Source organism: Bufo gargarizans, chromosome 2 (assembly GCF_014858855.1).
Source record: "Bufo gargarizans isolate SCDJY-AF-19 chromosome 2, ASM1485885v1, whole genome shotgun sequence".
NCBI lineage: Eukaryota > Metazoa > Chordata > Amphibia > Anura > Bufonidae > Bufo > Bufo gargarizans.
In genome coordinates this window covers 138331967-138352630 of record NC_058081.1, presented here as the reverse complement: position 1 = coordinate 138352630, position 20664 = coordinate 138331967, and the positions used below count along the sequence as shown (strand labels likewise).

Below are 20664 nucleotides of genomic sequence, written 5' to 3'. Positions count from 1 at the left end.
AATTTGCCACAACGACAAGACGGTTGGCAGCAATCCAACCTACTGGATTTCTCCATGACCACAATCACTATCATTTGGAGCAACTGGCATTGCAACATCTGAGAAATACGAATGTATTTCCTTTCCGCGTCCGTTCCGTTTTTTTTGCAGACCATATGCGGAACCATTCACTTCAATGTGAAGTTACTCTGTGTGCATTCCGTTTCCGTATGTCCATATTTCCGTTACGCAGAAACATAGTCATGTCCTATTATTGTCCGCATAACAGACAAGGATAGGACTGTTCTATCGGGGGGCCAGGTGTTCCGTTCTGCAAAATACGGAATGCACACGGACGTCATCCGTATTTTTTGCGGATCCGTGTGCAAGAGGCCTTATGAAGAGATTTTCCTACAAACTGGAAAATATTGTGCATTATTCAGCACATTTGAATGTCTAACTGATTATTTATCCCCCAAGCAGACCAATTCAGCCTGACTTCATTACAGCCGATGCCAGGCAGGGACACATAGCTTTAGAAATTATTATGATGCGGTGAGGTCCTGTCACAGGTGCAGAGTTCAGGCTGGGAAATAGTTTCCCGCAGTGAACACCCTAAGGCCCCATGCACACAGCCGAAGCCATTTTTGTGGTCCGCAAATTGCCTTTCTACAAAACACGGATACCAGCCGCATGCCTTCCGCATTTACTGGCCGGAACATCCGGCCCATAATAGAACTTTCCTATCGTTGTCTGTAAAATGGGCAAGTTCTGTCTGCATCTTTTGTGGCCCTATTGAAGTGAATGGGTCGACATCTGACCCGCAAGAAATGCCGATCGGATGCAGAGCAAAAATATGTATGTGTGCATGAACCCCAAAATGCAGTTTTTTGGCATGAAAATGGTTGTAGACTTCACCCTCTCCATTGCAAAAGGTGACATCTGTAGTGGAGATCAGCAGCATAAACTGACGTGCTGCAGATTTCAAATTCACACTGCAGTTCAATTTACGCTGCATATTTTTTTACGCAGCGGGTGGATGAGATTTCTTAAAGGAAATGTGTCATCAAAAATGTTATCCGCCAGTTCAAACCAGATAGCGACACATATTTTTTTTTTCTAATCTGTTTTTATTTTCAGATTCTTTTTTAATTCTATTTCTGAACATGATTATGGGGGCTGACATCTTGCCTGAGCTGTTCTTAACAGCATTTAGAAAGCAAGAAAACTCCTTCACAGCAGCCACATGGTCCATAGACAAAATAGTCTGGAGGGGACCTCATTGACTTCTATGGGAGATTTTTCTAAGCATGCTCTGTCACCTGAATGGTGGATCCTGCTAAGGGTACTATCACACTTGTGGCAGAGGATTCCGGCAGACAGTTCCGGCAATCCGGACGCAAACAAATGGAATTTGTCAAATGGATCCGGATGCGGATCCGTCTGACAAATGCATTGAAATACCGGATCTGTTTCTCTGGTGCCTTCCGGAAAAACGGATCCGGTATATATATTTTTCACAGGATTTAAAGTTCTGCGCATGCGCGGACCGGAAGAATGGATCCGTCAATAATACATTCCAATGAAAATTAATTCCGGCAAGTGTTCAGGATTTTTGGCCGGAGAGAAAACTGCAGCATGCTGCGGTATTTTCTCCGGCCAAAAACGTAAGAGGGACTGAACTGATGCATCCTGATGCATACTGAACTGATTACTCTCCATTCAGAATGCATTTGGATAAAACTGATCAGTTTTTATCCGGTATTGAGCCCCTAGGACGGAACTCAATACCGGAAAAGAAAAACGCTAGTGTGAAAGTACCCTTATCTATACACATAAGTGATATATAAGTAACTTTTTTGTAGTTCTGCTACAGAGAATTTGCAACGGTGTATCCACAGCGCATCTGCAACGGTGTATCCACAGCGCATCTGCAACGGTGTATCCACACTACGGGTATTTCCATTTGTGATGCTGCAGATTTGCACCAGATGTCCATTGGAAATATGAACAAAGAGGGTTCTTGCCATTTTTTCAGCATTTTGACATCTTTTCTATAGGGGAAAAACATAATGAAGAAAACGCTAGTGGTCATACTGTTTCCAAAAAAACACCAGAAAAACCACCACAAAAAACGCACTAAAAACTTCAGGTGGAACAAAAATAAATAAGGTGTGCATGCTGGTAGTTGTAGTTTCCCAGCAGCTGGAGTGCCAGAGGGTGCTGCTGAACTCTGTATCTGGAGGTTGTACCTTTTCTAAATTCCAGTCTCTATGTCACAACTTTTATAATGGAAGTCCCCTTTAAGAATGATGTGCAGATTCTCTGATGCCTTCTCCTGGGTTTGCTCACGTACATTCAAATGTATGGAAATCACTGCATTGTTGACATATACCCTGTTCTGTATTCCACATCAGCCAGGCATATTGAAGTGAGGCAGTGGATTCTATACCCATCTCTCTGCTACAGCATTCTGGATATTATAGCAGATTTAAAGAGGACCTTTCACCTGTAAAAACAATGTGAACTAAGTATGCTGACATGTAGAGCGGCGCCCGGGGATCTCACGGCACTTACTATTATCCCCGGGCGCCGCTCCGTTCTCCCGTTATGTCCTCCGGTATCTTCGCTCTGTAAGTTATAGTAGGCGGAGTCTGCCCTTGTCCTGTGGGCGTCTCCTCCTCCTAGGCTGTAGCGCTGGCCAATCGCAGCACACAGCTCACAGCCTGGGAGAAAAAAACCTCCAGGCTGTGAGCTGTGCGCTGCGATTGGCCAGCGCTTAGTTCACATTGTTTTTACAGGTGAAAGGTCCTCTTAAAAAAAACAACCCCTCTAATTAATTTGACAGACTGATGTGACTTTCTGCCATGCGTTGTCTATGGGTGGTCTGCCAAACACTCACTGATAAGTGAACCACAGATCAGACATAATGGAGTTTTCCTGTCCAATCCTACCACCCAACATATCGTCTCTCGTCTCTCCAGCATTTTATCTGAGGTGCATGTAAAAACTAGATAACTGGGACTCAGCAGCACTAAAAACTATTTTCTAAATCACTTTATTAAAAAAAATCTGCCTGCATCCACCACAAAAAAAAAAGGCATGGCCACTAGGGGTCTTGCTTCCATTTAATTTGCAGTCCAGTACCTGTTGTCAGGCAAGATCCGTCCCTGGTATCAGAGACTCAGAAGATGGCAGAAAGGAAGTGGAGCTGAGAACATGAGCCTGATAAAAGAACTGCTTCTACACAGCTTCTGAACATCACAGGAGTCTACTGCTTTTCCGAAAGTGTGATATATCCCTCATCTGTTCTGTATGCTCCAGAGCTGAAAACAAACATGGTGGGGGGAAAGGACTTCACAGTAGTATAGTGCTAGCAGAGTCCACAGAAGGAAAACACTCACTGCTTCTGAGTGAAATGCATCTAGTAGTGCAGCTTAAACAGGGAATAATTTGGTTAAAAAAAGACTTTAGAGAAGCCTATTCCTTCACACTTATGATTGTGCAAAGAAGCACAGCCCTTATGCAAACTTTTTTGAAAACTCTGGTACGTTTAAAGAAAGGCTAAAGACTAAACATCGCTCCAAATATTGGTCAAATAAAGGCTTACATTGTGAACACAATGGTTGGACAGAAGAAGGCCTCATGTACACAACCATATGTGCACATCTATGTGCTTTCTGAATTTGCATATAGCAAACTGACCCATTCAATTCTATGCAGCCATGTACACATTCATATTTTTGTGGATCCATGTGGCCATTTTGCAATTCTAGAACATGTCCTATTCTGGCTTATATTGTGGAAACAAATTGTACTTTCTATTCATGGGAGTAAAAAATTTGCTATTTGCAGACCAAAATATGGGCACTGCCATGTCCATGAAGCCTAAACCCTATCCTGGTCTATTTCTGATTGATTGAAGGATTCATCTGACTTTTTTCAACTGATGACATACCATCAGGATAAGACATCAGTATCTGATCAGTGAAGGTCCAACCCCTGGGACCCCCACCAATCACCTAGTTGACTAGGCCGCGGCACTCCAGCACAGCTTACCCAAGGCCAGTGACGTCACGTTCCTCGGTTACATGGCCTAGGCGCAACTCAGTCCCATTCAAGTGAATGAGGCTAAGCTGCGATACCAAACACAGCCACTGTACAGTATACGGCGCTGTGCTTGGTGAGCTGATCAGCGAGGGTCTCAGGTGTCGGACCCCACTAATCAGGATAGGTCATTAGTAGGGATGAGCGAATCGACTTGGGATGAAACATCGCTCCGTATAGTATTAGAATGTATTGGCTCAAATGAGCCGAAGTTATTACTTTGCGAAGTCTCACGTGACTTCGCGTAATAACTTCAAAGATTAATTTTTACTGTAAAAAAAACCATTTCCCGAACTCAGGTTCGGTTTCAAGTAGTACTTTGGAACCAAACCTGAGTTCGGGAAATAGTTTTTTTTACAGTAAAAATTTATCTATGAAGTTATTACGTAAAGTCATGCGAGACTTCGCGAAGTAATAACTTCAGCTCATCTGAGCCAATACATTCTAATACTGTACAGAGCTCTCGCTCCGTACAGTATTGGACCAAAGTTTTATGGGAATCGACTTTGGATGTTTCATCCGAAGTCGATTGGCTCATCCCTAGTCATCAGTATAAATTTTATTTTTTTAAAGTCTGAAAACCCCTCAAATAGTGCTGCACATAGAATGTATTAGGACATATAGATGTATGAGTCAGAACAGAGAGCCAATCTCCCACTCTAATGGTCTCGAGCAGTCCATACATTACGTGAACAGCCATCCACCTGTCCATCCATTAATTTACACTATATTTTCCCTGCAGGAAAACTACAAGTCTTGAATGAAAAAATATTTTAAAACAAAATACTTTTTTTTTTTTTTTTTTAAAGCTTTTAGGGGGCAACAAAGGGTTAAAAATAATATATAAACCATATTCACTGATCTCCCACTCTGGTCAAAGTCCGCTGATCTGACATGATGAGCCAGCCATTGAAGAAATGCTAAGACAGATCCGCTCAGCCAATCACTGGTTGTAGAGGTGACCCGTCTCTGCCAGGGATTGTCCAAATGGACTCTTGATACCGGGACCAGGAATTTAAGAGCAGCGGGAATCTGACCAGCGTCAGAACATCAGTGGCAGGGGATTAGCAAGTACAGTATAAAGCCTATATTATTGTTTTTTAACCCTTCGTGGCATTTAAAGAAAAAACATTTCTGAGGAAAAACCCTTTAAACAAGTCATCAAATTGTTATTACAGGGTAAACAGAAATAGTCTGCTACTGAAACCCAGATAACCAGATCCCAGCCATGGAAGAAAGTACAGATCCCTATTACTGTCACCATCGAAAGACACAGTAACAGCATCATCATGACAAGTGACTTGTCTTCCGGAGCCTCCACCGGATGAACGCACAGAGGGATTGTTACTTGCTTTAAATAAGGATTCTTCAAGCCTATCAACAACATAAAGATGTAATGGTGTTCTGGAGAATCCGCCACAGATGTTAGTATTCCCAGCAACCCGCATGGAGATTTACTGCAGTCCCATACCTCTGTTCAGCAAATCCTTAGGAGCCTACTAATCTAACAGCTGGCATTTCATCCAGCGCGAGCAGCCACCTATGTATATAAATCACACATCCGCCTATGTATATAAATCACACATCCGCCTATGTATATAAAACACACAGCCACCTATGTATATAAATCACACATCCACCACAACAGTCACCTATGTATATAAATCACACATCCACCTATGTATATAAATCACACATCCGCCTATGTATATAAAACACACAGCCACCTATGTATATAAATCACACATCCACCACAACAGTCACCTATGTATATAAATCACACATCTACCACAACAGTCACCTATGTATATAAATCACACATCCACCACAACAGCCACCTATGTATATAAATCACACATCTACCACAACAGTCACCTATGTATATAAATCACACATCCACCACAACAGCCACCTATGTATATAAATCACACATCCACCACAACAGCCACCTATGTATATAAATAACACATCCACCACAACAGCCACCTATGTATATAAATCACACATCCACCACAACAGTCACCTATGTATATAAATCACACATCCACCACAACAGTCACCTATGTATATAAATCACTCATCCACCTAAGTATACAAAGCACGCATCCAATACAAAATCCACCACCTATGTACAGTATAAAAAGCACACATTCACCTATGTATACAAATCACACAACCACCACCTACATTTATACAAATCATACTTCTACCACAACAACCATCTATCTATACAAATCATACATCCATAAAAGTGAGTCCACCCCTCACATTTTTGTGAATATTTGATTACATCTTTTCATAGGACAACACTGAAGATCTGACCCTTTGATACAATGTAAAGTAGTCAGTGTTCAGCTTGTATAACAGTGTAATACTGGTGTGTGCCCAATTAACCATTTTCCCTCCCCGGTGTCATGTGACTCGTTAGTGTTACAAGGTCTCAGGTGTGAATGGGGAGCAGGTGTGTTCAATTTGGTGTTATCGCTCTCATACTGGTCACTGGAAGTTCAACATGGCACCTCCTGGCAAAGAACTCTCTGAGGATCTGAAATAAATTGTTGCTGTACATAAAGAAGGCCTAAGATATAAAATGATTGCCAACACCCTGAGACTGAGCTGCAGCACGGTGGCTAAGACCAGACTGCGGTTTAAGGTGCCACTGAGAACAGTCAAACGGAGATGAGTGGGCACTCTTATATATGGGTTCACATAGACTCCATATAGCATCACTAAATTGATTTATTAAATGCATAAGATGCATGTATCAAAGGTAACTGGAGATATAAATATAAAATATATATAAAAAAAGATGTCCTTACAGATATACTCATACGAGCTATTAACCTAATCATCTGAATCAACTAATTAACTCTAAACACCTGCAAAAGATTCCTGAGGCTTTTAAAAACTCCCAGCCTGGTTCATTACTCAAAACCGCAATCATGGGTAAGACTGCCGACCTGACTGCTGTCCAGAAGGCCATCATTGACACCCTCAAGCAAGAGGGTAAGACACAGAAAGAAATTTCTGAACGAATAGGCTGTTCCCAGAGTGCTGTATCAAGGCACCTCAGTGGGAAGTCTATGGGAAGGAAAAAGTGTGGCAGAAAACGCTGCACAACGAGAAGAGGGGACCGGACCCTGAGGAAGATTGTGGAGAAGGACCGATTCCAGACCTTGGGGGACCTGCGGAAGCAGTGGACTGAGTCTGGAGTAGAAACATCCAGAGCCACCGTGTACAGGCGTGTGCAGGAAATGGGCTACAGGTGCCGCATTCCCCAGGTCAAGCCACTTTTGAACCAGAAACAGCGGCAGAAGCGCCTGACCTGGGCTACAGAGAAGCAGCACTGGACTGTTGCTCAGTGGTCCAAAGTACTTTTTTCGGATGAAAGCAAATTTTGCATGTCATTCGGAAATCAAGGTGCCAGAGTCTGGAGGAAGACTGGGGAGAGGGAAATGCCAAAATGCCTGAAGTCCAGTGTCAAGTACCCACAGTCAGTGATGGTCTGGGGTGCCATGTCAGCTGCTGGTGTTGGTCCACTGTGTTTTATCAAGGGCAGGGTCAATGCAGCTAGCTATCAGGAGATTTTGGAACACTTCATGCTTCCATCTGCTGAAAAGCTTTATGGAGATGAAGATTTCATTTTTCAGCACGACCTGGCACCTGCTCACAGTGCCAAAACCACTGGTAATTGGTTTACTGACCATGGTATTACTGTGCTCAATTGGCCTGCCAACTCTCCTGACCTGAACCCCATAGAGAATCTGTGGGATATTGGGAAGAGAAAGTTGAGAGACGCAAGACCCAACACTCTGGATGAGCTTAAGGCCGCTATCGAAGCATCCTGGGCCTCCATAACACCTCAGCAGTGCCACAGGCTGATTGCCTCCATGCCACGCCGCATTGAAGCAGTCATTTCTGCAAAAGGATTCCCGACCAAGTATTGAGTGCAGAACTGAACATCATTATTTGAAGGTTGACTTTTTTGTATTAAAAACACTTTTCTTTTATTGGTCGGATGAAATATGCTAATTTTTTTAGATAGGAATTTTGGGTTTTCATGAGCTGTATGCCAAAATCATCAATATTAAAACAATAAAATGCTTGAACTACTTCAGTTGTGTGTAATGAATCTAAAATATATGAAAGTCTAATGTTTATCAGTACATTACAGAAAATAATGAACTTTATCACAATATGCTAATTTTTTTAGAAGGACCTGTATTTTGTATTCCTTTGACTTACACAGATCTGGACTTTTTTTACCTATAGGTCACAGCTTGAACTTGATATATATTTTTCTGACACTATTTCAATAATTTGTGCATCACAACATACGATGACTCATTCACTTCCTTTTGCCTGAGATTGGAATGACCTCTGCTTGGATCTCAGAACCTGCATCTCAGTAGCTACTTTATAAGTTTTTAAACTGACATCTATATTTTATTTTATTGAATATTCGCAGTGCTGCTAATTTTATACACTTCTTTCCCCTTGATATTTCCTATATTTGTCCTATTATACTTGAAGATATCTGTACGGACATCTTTTTTTATATATATTTTATATTTATATCTCCAGTTACCTTTGATACATGCATCTATTTAATAAATCAATTTAGTGATGCTATATTGAGTCTATGTGAATCCATATATAAGAGTGCCCACTCATCTCCTTTTGACTATTATATTTTGGTGAATAGAGTGCGACATCAGTTTGGAGCACCTTGCCATCTCCAACCAGAGGGACAGCCGCCCTATACCCAACTTTTTTCAGATCCACCCAGAACAGGCCTTCCATGGTCGACCAAAGAAGTTGAGTGCACGTGCTCAGTGTCATATCCAGAGGTTGTCTTTTCAAAATAGATGTCTGAGTGCATTGCTGCAGAGGTTACAGGGGCGGGGGGCTACAGGGGTGTCAGTGCTCAGACCGTATGCCGCACACTGCATCAAATTGGTCTGCATGGCTGTCGTTCCAGAAGGAAGCCTCTTCTAAAGATGATGTGCAAGAAAGCCTGCAAACAGTTTGCTGAAGACAAGCAGACTAAGGACATGGGTTACTAGAACCATGTCCTGTGGTCTGATGAGACCAAGATGTGTGTGGCGGCAACCAGGTGAGGAGTACAAAGACAAGTGTGTCTTGCCTACAGTCAAGCATGGTGGTCAGAGTGTCATGGTTTGGGGCTGCATGAGTGCTGCCGGCTGTGGGGAGCTACAGTTCATTGAGGGAACCATGAATGCCAACATGTAATGTGACATACGGAAGCAGAGCATGATCCCCTTCCTTCAGAAACTGGGCCGTAGGGCAGTACTCCAATATGATAATGACCCTAAAAACACCTTCAAGACGACCACTGCCTTGCTAAAGAAACTGAGGGTAAAGGCGCTGGACTGGCCAAGCATGTCTCCAGACCTAAATCTTATTGAGCATCTGTGGGGCATCTTCAAACGGAAGGTGGAGGAGCGCAAGGTCTCTAACATCCACCAGCTCCGTGATGTCGTCATGGAGGATTGGAAGAGGATTCCGGTGGCGACCTGTAAAGCTCTAGTGAACTCCATGCCCAAGAGAGATAAGGCAGTGCTGGAAAATAATGGTCACCACACAAAATATTGACATTTTGGGCACAATTTGGCCATTTTCACTTAGGGGTGTACTCACTTTTGTTGCCAGCGGTTTAGACATTAATTGCTGTGTGTGGAGTTATTTTGAGTACACACCAGTATTACACTGTTATACAAGCTGTGCACTGACTACTTTACATTGTATCAAAGGGTCAGATCTTCAGTGTTGTCCTATGAAAAGATATAATAAAATATTTACAAAAATGTGAGGGGTGTTGAGATACTGTATGTTGTACAAGTCACACATTCACCACAACAGCCACCTGTGTATACAAATCACACATCCACCATCACAGCCACCTGTATATACAAATCACACATTCACCACGACAGCCACCTATGTATACAAATCACACATCCACCACGACAGCCACCTGTGTATACAAATCACACATCCACCACGACAGCCACCTGTGTATACAAATCACACATCCACCACGACAGCCACCTGTGTATACAAATCACACATCCACCACGACAGCCACCTGTGTATACAAATCACACATTTACCACGACAGCCACCTGTGTATACAAATCACACATTTACCACGACAGCCACCTGTGTATACAAATCACACATCCACCACGACAGCCACCTGTGTATACAAATCACACATCCACCACGACAGCCACCTGTGTATACAAATCACACATTTACCACGACAGCCACCTGTGTATACAAATCACACATCCACCACGACAGCCACCTGTGTATACAAATCACACATCCACCACGACAGCCACCTGTGTATACAAATCACACATCCACCACGACAGCCACCTGTGTATACAAATCACACATCCACCACGACAGCCACCTGTGTATACAAATCACACATTTACCACGACAGCCACCTATGTATACAAATCACACATCCACCACGACAGCCACCTGTGAATACAAATCACACATCCACCACGACAGCCACCTGTGTATACAAATCACACATTCAACACGACAGCCACCTGTGTATACAAATCACACATCCACCACGACAGCCACCTGTGTATACAAATCACACATCCACCACGACAGCCACATGTGTATACAAATCACACATCCACCACGACAGCCACCTGTGAATACAAATCACACATCCACCACGACAGCCACCTGTGTATACAAATCACACATCCACCACGACAGCCACCTGTGTATACAAATCACACATTTACCACGACAGCCACCTGTGTATACAAATCACACATCCACCACGACAGCCACCTGTGTATACAAATCACACATCCACCACGACAGCCACATGTGTATACAAATCACACATTCAACACGACAGCCACCTGTGTATACAAATCACACATCCACCACGACAGCCACCTGTGAATACAAATCACACATTCACCACGACAGCCACCTATGTATACAAATCACACATTCACCACGACAGCCACCTGTGTATACAAATCACACATTCACCACGACAGCCACCTGTGTATACAAATCACACATCCACCACGACAGCCACCTGTGTATACAAATCACACATTTACCACGACAGCCACTTGTGTATACAAATCACACATCCACCACGACAGCCACCTGTGTATACAAATCACACATCCACCACGACAGCCACCTGTGTATACAAATCACACATCCACCACGACAGCCACCTGTGTATACAAATCACACATCCACCACGACAGCCACCTGTGTATACAAATCACACATCCACCACGACAGCCACCTGTGTATACAAATCACACATTCAACACAACAGCCACCTGTGTATACAAATCACACATCCACCACAACAGCCACCTGTGTATACAAATCACACATTTACCACGACAGCCACCTGTGTATACAAATCACACATTTACCACGACAGCCACCTGTGTATACAAAGAACACCGATCACAATCACCTACAGTATGTATACAAAGCACACATCCACTACAATCATCTATGTATACAAAGCCCACATCTACCACAGCAGCTGCCTATGTATACATATCCACCACAACAGTCCTGCATTGCAAGTGACACAATATTCAACCTCTTAACGGTGCACTAAACATCAAGGTTTGTAAAATTATAGAGCGAGCGTCTGATATCATTCACACACACGTATCGAAGTGTTCCAAGAACTGGAGATATGTGAAAAACTAATGATCAGGGGGTAGACATGATTCTGGTCTGGACCTTCTGTCTATAACCCCATTAAAGCGGTTGTCTCACTTCAGTAAATCGTATTTATCATGTAGAGAAAGTTAATAGGACGCACTTACTAATGTATTGTGATTGTCTATATTACCTCCTTTGCTGGCTGAATTAAATTTTTACATCTCATTATATACACTTCTTGTTTCCAGGGTTATGACCACCCTGCAGTCCATCAGTAGTGGTCGTGCTTGGAGACTAAAGGAAAAAGCAGTGGGCTCTCTGGTGGCTGGGACAGTGGAAGCACCACCACTTCTGCTGGATTGCAGCGGTGGTCGTAACCCCTGTATACTAGCAGTGTATAATGCGATGGAAAAATTTACTAATCTAGAAAAAGGAGGCAATATGGACAATCACAATACATTAGTAAGTGCCTGGTATTAACTTTCTCTACATGATAAATGCCATTTGCTGAAGTGACACAACCCCATTAAGTAAATAAAAATAGTCAATTTTTTTTTCTATTGAAGATTATCAAAAATACTGAAAGATTGCTGTACAAACACCCCAATAAGACATCGAATGGGATCATTGAGAGAGATTACCATTACGGATTACTTTATGGGGCGGTGAAACCAGACAGCAGTAATCACCCTGCTAATCAGTGCAGAGCATCTGAACCAGCAGCCAAGGGGTTAAGCAGACTGCAATCCTGTGAGTGATAGACGCCAGCCTGGTGATGGGCTGCACACAATGCAGCAGGCTACTTACCCCAGTAATGTCCTCTCCTGGTTCTGGAGTGGTGGCTTCTCCTGAGAGTCTCCACGTTGTTTAATTCCAGCCTATGCCAGGCCTCAGTCAGATGGTGCCAGGCAGTGCCCACATGCCCTGTGTTCTCCAGCAGCTCGCTGTTATGATGGAGTCTTGCAGGCAGAGCACAAGGAGGAGTCCATTCCCTGCTGTGTCAATCCCTGCTCTGCCCTCGGCTTCCTATTTCACCCACAGCTGATTTATTTCTGTCTCAGCCGGAGCATTGCCAGTGATCATACCACCCGGGAGGGGGCTGCTCGGGGCTGCTGTGCCAGGCTGCAAAACTTGCCCCTACGAAATCTGCATGGATGCTGAGCGCCTGCTCCCTGCTCCGTGTGCATCCCCAGGAGGAGTGCTACCATCATCCGCTGTGCCAGGGCTATGGCTGCAGGATGCCCGGTGCCCCCATACCAGCAGCGCCTCACTTCCCTGCCACCAGCTCACAGGACTGCCAAGGTCCTTGATCCCTTTGTTTAAAGTGACAGAGACATGAGAGCAGCATCCCAGCCTCCAGGAGTGAGGAGCATCTAGTGGACAGGAGGAATGCTTGCATCTGCTCAGTGCATAGTGCTGCCATCAGCCTGCTTCCTGAAATCCATGTGTGCCAGGCTGAGCTAGGGCATGGCTGCCCCTGATCATGTGCTTTCAGTGATGGGCAATACTGGTTCATATAAAAAAAGACACAGAAAAGATTCATCTCCTGCCAAAGCTGATGAAAGAGCATTGTGTCCTCCTGAACTTACTGTTCTATCCATAATTTCACATTAACAGCATGGTTTCTATTATAAATGGAGGACGTGATGCAGTTCTGAGTCTGTCACACACAGGACAGAAGTGGCACCTGACAGACCCATTACACTACCGTCAGAGCGATGGCAGCTCTTTCTGAAAGCGCAGTATGCACCAAACCCCTTTATCAGTCAATAGGGTCTGTCAGACGCTGTCGGTGTCCGTTGTGTGACGGATCCGGCGCTGCGTCATGTCCGTTACAACAGAAGCCATAATAGTAGTGGGAACACAGCCTATAATGGGATCAGTCAAGGTGTTCATCAGTTTGATGGGAAGAATAATGCTGCATGCTGTGCTATTCTTCCCATTAATTCAAATGGAACTGAAACAAAGTGAAGGCTCTGACTATAGTGTGAACACAGAGGACCCGTCACCTCTCCTGACATGTCTGCTATAGTAACTACTTACATTTCCCCAAAACAATTCTGAAGCATTTATTCTTATGACTCTGTGTTGTGCCACTCCTCTATTATTACTCCTTGAAGTTATGCAGTGAAGATCCAGCTGGGTGTTACCAGTTAGGGGGAGGGTGTCCTTTCAGTCTGAGACTGGAAGCACTGATTGGACAATGTCAGACTGTGCGGAGGCACATCTCCAAGTGGTAACGCCCAGTTGGACCTTTGATAGCAGACTGCTGGCAAACCACTTATAAACTTCTAGCAGGAATAGTAGAGGAATGACACAACAGAGAGTCACAACATTGGGGATGCAAGTGGTTACTAAAACAGACATGTCCGGAGAGGTGATAGGTCCTTTTTAAAAGTACAGCAAATTTCCACCTAATGTTAAAACGTCACAGATTAATTTATATCCTATTGGTTATATAGCGGCAGTAAATGACATAACGCAATACAAAGATTGTAATACAGTGGCAGCATATTCCTCTGTGCTGTATAATGAATGTAATCATTTCAAACGGTTCCTGATCACAACCAGCCTAACCTTAGTCTAGTTTCCATGTAATTTCTCACATTCATATACATGGGTCAGAAGTGGTCATCTTCCAGCATTACGTGTGGGAGACAACCCACAAGCTTTACCGATCTGCTCAGATGAGTAATCAGGAGCCCGATCCTGTATTGTTCTTGAGATGACCAATCTTCTACCAAGATTCTTATATTAGTTACTGTCAGAAGAGGGTTCCAACCAATATGTTCCCACTTGCAGCCTCTATCCCAGACAGGAGCGGATTGGCCATAGACGTTACAGGAAAATTTCCCGGTGGGCCGATGTCCAGGGGGCCGCCTGAGCCCTCCTCACAGCTGGCCAGTGGAAGTTTTTGGGGACATATTAATGCTGCTGGCAGTATTTTATGATGGACTGTGGTATTTGGCTCTGTTGGGGTGTTATAATGTGCCCCAATATGATATTGCTGGCCCTGCCTTCCATCAATTTCCGACTACAAAATGGGGCCACTTTTAGTATATTTTCCAGGGCCACTTTAAGTTCCCAGTCCGCCCCTGATACCAAACTCTGGGATGGCAGATCTGATCTTCCAGCCATCAGAAATGGACAAGAATAGGACCTGCTCTGAGTTTCTCGATGCACATCCTCAAACCGTGCTGAAACCACTTACTTCAGTGGGTCCGTGTTCTGACTCTGCGAACCATAACAATTTTTCAATTGGATTTTTTTTTCTTACGACTGCTGTCACAGCTATACTGTACTTGTTATAGTGCCACCTGGTGTTCCTTTGATTCCCCTCAGTCCACCTGATGTGTTGGTGGTCTCACGTGCCCAGTACAAGGGCGGATTGGCCATAGACTCTACAGGGAAATTTTCCAGTGGGCAGATGTGCAGTACACAGCCCTGCAGGGTGAGCGATGGTGAGGTCACAGGGGTAGTTACTAACCGAGGGTGGTTATGGTACTCAGAGTCTTTTTATATACCCTGGGCAGGTGTACAGCAGTGATGGAGAGGCTGGCACATGGATCTTCTGGGGCACTCTCTATGTATAGGGACCAGGCCGGGTGGTAGGTGAGGTGCCCTGGGTGTTGCAGATTTAGTGTGCCAGTGGCAAAATCCCTTAAAGTTCGTGACGCCAGTGCCGGTAACGGTGGCACACCGATTTGTTGTAGGAATAATTGAGGAACACAAGCTGCAGTGAACCAGAACTTCCTTTTACTGAAACAGTTCAACTATTTACAGTCTTTAGTTAGTTCCACATGTAAAAAGGTTGTAACAGGCAGGCTTTTTATAAACGGTAGGCAAAGTCCTTGCAAGATACTCGGAGGGAATAACACTTACAGATCAGGCTGTATTTTCCTCAGTTCCTGTCTGGCTTTCCCCAAGGCCCGTATGCCCTATAGCTGGCTTTATCCTTGGGTAGGGAAAACTTCCTCTGGTATATATATATCCTTGCTGTAGAATATCCTACTGCCCTTCAGCTCTCTGTTTGGCTGGGAATACACTTGGCTCTGCACTGCACCTTTAAGGGAACTTGGTTTTTCTCAGGAGGCTATCTAGCTGCATGTCAGAAGTTGCTCCTCAGCTCTCCTCTGGCTAGAGTCCACACTGACTTCTGACTACACACTACTTTCCCTGAACAGGACCTGCCTATTTATACTAAGGGTTCCCTAGCTCCCTCTACTGTCTAGGAGGAGGAACTACACCCTGACAGACCTGATACACAAATAACAGGAAAAATACACATAAAAACATTACATAAAATACAATGACCCTGTCCCACAGAAGGAGGGGAACAACGTGGCCCAATTGACCCTTGTGTAGTGCCCACATTTACCTAGTGGGACACTACATACCCCGGTGCTTTGAGGTTGCCCGTCCTCGGCGCAACAAAGGGGGCCCTGCCCAGCTGGAAACTGTCACCTGAAAGACAAAAATGGAAAGCAGTCACATACATCTACATTTGCAATAAAATATCAGGCAGCTCCGCTGGCAAAGGAACAAGTGCGGTGAAAAGGGGCATCGTTCTCTTCATGCAGGATAGAACAGGGAACATGGGCGCTGACCTGGTGCAGCGTATCAGGGATAACCAGAATAGTCCATAATAAAATACAGTAGTCATAAAACAGCATCTCAGAGGCCCACATGAGTTGGGGTCATCTCTGGGCAAATTTCTTTAAGTTTAATATTGCACATAAAAGTCACAGCACAAAAAGTCAACATCTCAGGGATATTTTTCCCTGGCAAGTACTGGGATATAAAAATAGTGCTGTAATATCCCCTACTCAACCTGAAAAGGGGGTTAAAAGGGTAAAGGTGCAAAAACAACGGGCACAACTTGGCTTTAGTACTTGAAGCAGGCAGGGGGTCCTGTAAACCGTATGGCAGCAGAGCATTAGGACTTCTCAGTGGCCTTACAACTACCACTGGGCCGTGGGGAACTGGCAGCAGCTCAATGGTGCCAAAACATAGGACACCTGTCCTGACACAGTTAAATTCACTGTAATAAGGGTCCTCCAGCAATTATGGCCTAGCAGGCCTACTCACAGGTACGTATCTAGTTCAAAATGGTCATCAGATGTGGTGCATCCTGGCTCCGCTCTGAGTCTTGGCCTGTGTGGATCATTACTTGGCTGGGCCCACAAAATAGTATTAGCTGGCAACTGCAGAACAAATGGGCCGGTCAATTGTACAGGCTCTGCAAGCCTGGGGGTTACCGGTGCAGGAGGCTCTACGGGTCTGGGTGTCGCTGGCTTTACGCGGACAGACCCGACTCCTGGTATAGCACAGTTTCTCTGGTATGGCAACGGTAGGCACAGTGATGGAGGTCGCTGAGCTGGGGGCAACGGAAACTTCTACCGCAGGCTCGGGGACATCAGAGTTCATTTGAGGATCATTATCATCCTGTGATACCGGTGCCGCTCTGGAGATGACAAGTTGGCGCAGGCCATGAAGATGGATCTCTAAACTGGCAATCTGATCCTCCAGTCTCTCGGGCGATGCTCCGCTGCATTGATCCGGTACTGTCACAGCAGGTTCAGGCGCTGGGTCCGAATTCTTCCCTTGCCACAGAGCATGAAGGGCCTCATGGAATCTTTCCAAATTCTCCATCTCCGCCTGGGTCTTCTCCCTGCGGGGCAACTCAGGTGAGGGATAAGGGCTCACCCATTTCTCCAGCACTGTAGGCTGCCAGAAGATATTGGGGCCGGTGAAGGAACCCCTCTCCTGGTACGTATTTTGAGCAGGTTCCATCGGGCGCTCTTGCTCACATTCCGGACTGGCAGGCTCCTCAGTCTCTTCCCAATCCTCTGGTCTCGGCTTGGGACGGGCTACGGCCGTGGCATATGGACCTCTCAGGCCCTCAGCGGGGGTGAACTCCACCTCCTCTCCTTCGCGGAGGTTGCGTAAATGTTTGGTAGATAGCTGCGCTTTACAGACTTCCGGTTCACAAAAAGGTCTCGGCCTGTGGAGTGGTCTTTAATAAATCCGAACCCCCGGTTTTTATCGAATGCCACTACTACCCCCATTCTTCTTTCCAGATGGGGCTGGGTATCCGCGTGACGCTCATACACGGTTTTCGCCAGTTCTTCTAAATAGATTTTCTTTTCAGTCGTTTTGCGTATAGCTGCGGCGCGTATCTCAGCCATTAGCAGAGGCCACTGCGCTGAAGGCCGGTCAAATCCACCTCGCGAGCCAAGGCACGGCTCGGGCGGCGACTGCAGTGGGGAGTAAGAAGGCCTCTCCGGTCCCGGAGTATAGGCCGGTGGTGCTTCTTCTTCGTCAAACTTTGCAGGCTCTGCAGACTTGACGGTAGGTCATGCTCAATCCTTTTCCGGTGGACGACAGGGCGGCTCGCAGTACTTCCGACAAGACCTCCCACTGCTCTGGGAGGCCGCCCCCTAGGTACTCCAACATGGGGTAGGCGAAGTCCATAAGGCTAGACATGCAAATTAGTTGATAAGGCGGTGGCGCGAAAATATAGAAAATATAGTGATCGCATCGAGTCCCCGCGCTGCTGTGGTGGGGACTCGATGAGTCACAAGGCAGCCCGATGCCATGCAGAGGCTTCCCAATGCCTTGCACGGCATCGGGAACTGCATTCTACGGGTGCCGAGGAGATCCAGCCTCAGGCTGGGTCTCCTAGGCAACCTGTTAGGCCCCTTTCACACAAGCGTGTCCGTATTAGGTCCGGATGCGTCCCGGGTGCAATGCAGCAAACCCGCGCGAGTAGGTACCCAATTGCAGTCAGTTTTGACTGCGATTGCGTTCCGTTCAGTTTTTATCGCGCGGGTGCAATGCGTTTTGCACATGGGTGATAAAAAACTGAATGTGGTACCCAGACTGGAACTTCTTCACTGAAGTTCAGGTTTGGGTTCGGTGTTGTGTAGATGTAATTATTTCCCCTTATAACATGGTTATAAGGGAAAATAATAGCATTATTTAATACAGAATGATTAGTACAAGGTCAATTGAGGGTTAAAAAATAAAAAAAATATTTACTCACCTCCTCCAATTGATTGCGTAGCTGCCGGTCTCCTGTTCTTTCTTCAGAACCTGTCAAAGGACCTGTGGTGACGTCACTGAGCTCATCACATGGTCCATCACCACGGTGATGGACCCTGTGATGTGACGTCACCACAGGTCCTTCAGCCGGCAGCTCATGATTAAGGAAGTAAGAAGAGACCGGCTGCTGCGCAATCAAGAGGAGGAGGTGAGTTAATTTTTTTATGTTTTAACCCTCAATTGACCTTCTACTAAGCATTCTGTATTAAAGAATGCTATTATTTTCTCTTATAACCATGTAATAAGGGAAAATAATACAGTGAATAGACTTTCATCTTAGCAACCATGCGTGAAAATCGCACCGCATCCGCACTTGCTTGCGGATGCTTGTGATTTTCACGCAGCCCCATTTACTTCTAAGGGGCCTGCGTTGCGTGGAAAAAGCACAATATAGAGCATGCTGCGATTTTCACGCAACGCACAAGTGATGCGTGAAAATCACCGCTCATGTGCACAGCCCCATAGAAATTAATGGGTCCGGATTCAGTGCGGGTGCAATGCGTTCACCTCACGCATTGCACCCGCATTGACTCAGTGTCATACACTTACAGGCAATGCATTACAATACAGATGTATTGTAATGCATTGCAGAGGGGATTAGACCCCCAAAAGAGAACATCATAAATAAAGTAAAGAAAAAAAGTAAAAAAAAAGTGTTTTTAATAAAGTAATAAAATTAATAAAGTAATAAAATTAATAAAGTAAAAAAGAAAAAAAAAACTCCTTTCCCCTTATTTTATAATAAAAAAATGAAAAAACAAAAACACACATATTAGATATCGCCACATCCGTAATGACCGGCTCTATAAATATATCACATGATCCACCCTGTCCGATAAACACCATATAAAAAACCCGGTGTAAATAAAAGCCATTTTTGTCACCTTACATCACAAAACGTGCAACACCAAGCGATCAAAAAGGCGTATGTCCCACAAAATGGTTTCAATAAAACCGTCACCTCATCCCGCAAAAAATTGAGCCCCTACCTAAGACAATCACCCAAAAAATGAAAAAAAATATAGCTCTCAGAACATAGAGACACTAAAACATAATTAATTTTGTTTCAAAACTGCTATTATTGTGCTAAAGTGAAATACATAAAAAAAAAATACATATTAGGTATCGCCACGTCCGTAACAACCAGCTCTATAAAAATATCACATGACCTAACCCCTCAGGTGAACACCGAAAAAATAAAATAAAAAACGGTGTAAAAAATGCTATTTTTGTCACATTACATCACAAAAATTGTGATGTAATGATCAAAGATGCGTATGCCCCCCAAAATAGTACCAATCAGACCATCACCTCATCCCGCAAAAAATTAGACCCTACCTAAGAGAATCGGTCAAAAAATAAAAAAGCTATGGCTCTCAGACTATGGAGACACTAAAATATCATTATTTTGGTTTCAAAAATGCTATTATTGTGTACAACTTAAATAAAATAAAAAAAGTTGACATATTAGGTATTGCCACGTCCGTAAAGATCTGCTCTATAAAAAAGTCACATGACCTAATCACTCAGGTAAACTCTGTAAAAATAAAAAATAAAAACGGTGCCAAAACATCAATTTTTTTGTTACCTTGCCTTACAAAAAACATAATCTAGAGCAATTAAAAATCATATGTACCCCAAAATAGTACCAATAAAACTACAACCTTATCCCGTAGTTTCCAAAATGTGGTCACTTTTTTGAGTTTCTACTGTAGGGGTGCATCAGGGGGGCTTCAAATGGGACATGGCATTAAAAACCAGTTC

At 44.4% G+C, this 20664-nt stretch overlaps 1 protein-coding gene across 3 annotated transcripts in view; it reads right to left on the bottom strand.

Annotated features, from left to right (window-relative positions):
• The window catches only part of MAN2A2 (mannosidase alpha class 2A member 2), a 151378-nt gene extending 138243 nt beyond the window's left edge, over nt 1-13135 (bottom strand). Inside the window, exons 1-2 of one of the 3 annotated variants that reach the window (XM_044279496.1) lie at nt 12604-13135; nt 9748-9881 (exon numbers count right to left, since the gene is read on the bottom strand). The gene's annotated coding sequence lies outside the window, so the exon portion shown is untranslated. The remainder of the gene's footprint in view (nt 1-9747; nt 9882-12603) is intronic. The other 2 variants (XM_044279495.1, XM_044279497.1) reach the window with 2 other exon arrangements.
• Nucleotides 13136-20664: the final 7529 nt, after the last annotated feature.